This window comes from Monopterus albus, unplaced genomic scaffold (assembly GCF_001952655.1).
Source record: "Monopterus albus unplaced genomic scaffold, M_albus_1.0 scaffold34.1, whole genome shotgun sequence".
In the NCBI taxonomy this organism is placed as follows: Eukaryota; Metazoa; Chordata; class Actinopteri; order Synbranchiformes; family Synbranchidae; genus Monopterus; species Monopterus albus.
The window spans coordinates 5,383,881-5,385,342 of record NW_018127914.1 but is presented as its reverse complement, the minus strand read 5'-3'; the positions used below and the strand labels follow the sequence as shown (position 1 = coordinate 5,385,342).

The following is a 1,462-nucleotide window of genomic DNA, read 5'->3' as shown; positions in this document are numbered from 1 at the left end:
ATCTTCTGATCATGCTCGTTGCTGTCACCACGGATAGTTTGTCAGTGGATCATGTCTGTGTGCAGTTTTCAGTTTCTGCCTCCTAACACTGACGTTTCAAGCACTAGGCAGAGCTCACAAACTTTATAAACACAGTCCAATGTCAATAAATTTGAAAACTTCAATACTTTTCTGACAGTCAAAGGGTAAGCAGCTTTGTATCACATGCATGGGGGTTTTTATTTTTAGTACAAGGCCTTAATGAAAGCCTGTTGGAGAATCTAGGTTAACATAGCTCAGGTTACTGGGACAGTGCACTGGCAAGTGGTTCCCACACTCAAAGACGTCTACATATAAAGGTTAGATCTCTGCATCCCTGTTGGGTGCAATGTGCAGATAAATGGGAATATTGAGCTGATTTTCAATGTGTGAATCATTTGTAGTGGGCATTAAAATGCATTTTATTTGTATTATCTGCTGAATAAGTCCACCGGTGTACTTCACTGAAATAGAGGTTCGGTCATGTGAGGTCTTGGTTTGACATCAGCCTCTGGCCCACCAGTCCTGCTGCATTTTAGTGGACACCCGAAGTGGCTTTTCTTTTTTTTTTGTTTGTTTTGTTTCGCAATAATCACTCAAATTTTTGGGAACCATTGCCACTGACAGAACACCATAAAACAACAATGGTCAGGACTGTGCTGAGAGCAGTTTGGATTTGAGTGATGATAGTTAACTAACCAGCTTTTGTCTACACTGAAAGTCACCACAGCATGGAAATATAACCACTGGCATGACTAATTCTGATACTACAATAAAACAAGTGTTTATATCTGAGTGTGGTTTATTACAGAAGCTATGTACCATTCCTGATAACTTGGCTACGTTTCTGAATGAGATTAATAAAACAAAATTCATCCATCCATCCATCCATTTTCCAAACCGCTTAGTCCCAAACGGACTCACGGGGGGCTGGAGCCAATCCCAGCCAGCTGTGGGCGAGAGGCGGGGTACACCCTGGACATGTTGAAAACAAAATTCAGTGTAGCCTAATTATAAGCAAATATCAAATAAATGTAGTGAGTACAAAGTACAGTTTCTTTCTCTGTAATGAAATCAAAATATGACGTGGCAGTCAATGAAAATACGCAAAGTACAGATACCTCTAAATTGTACTTAAGTACAGTACTGGAGTAAAGGTACCTAGTTAGTTTCAACCTCCGAACTTATACATTAGCTTCGCCTTTACCATTTGAAGCACACAAAAATGCATCAATAATTAGGCTGTAATCCAATAATATATGTTAATGTAAAATGTGCACAGGCTAATAACCAGGACACGGCGGAGGTCAAATTAAATTTTTGGTGTTGCATATATATACTGATATCTTGTTTGACATTTTTAAAAACCATAATGCCATATGACAGGTTAGTGGATATAAAACCTTACTCTTTATGTTCCTTGTTAGCCAATGGTGTAAGGGAA

The 1,462-nt window shown here is 39.0% G+C and overlaps 1 protein-coding gene across 3 annotated transcripts in view; it reads right to left on the bottom strand.

Moving 5' to 3' along the window:
* Nucleotides 1–1,462, bottom strand: part of LOC109958689 (lamin-A-like) — a 15,965-nt gene that overhangs the window by 13,629 nt on the left and 874 nt on the right. Inside the window, exon 1 of one of the 3 annotated variants that reach the window (XM_020597539.1) lies at nucleotides 1,427–1,456. The exons of the other annotated variants lie outside the window; for them this stretch is intronic. The gene's annotated coding sequence lies outside the window, so the exon portion shown is untranslated. Of the gene's footprint in view, nucleotides 1–1,426; nucleotides 1,457–1,462 lie in introns of those variants that run through there. 3 annotated transcript variants of the gene reach the window in all.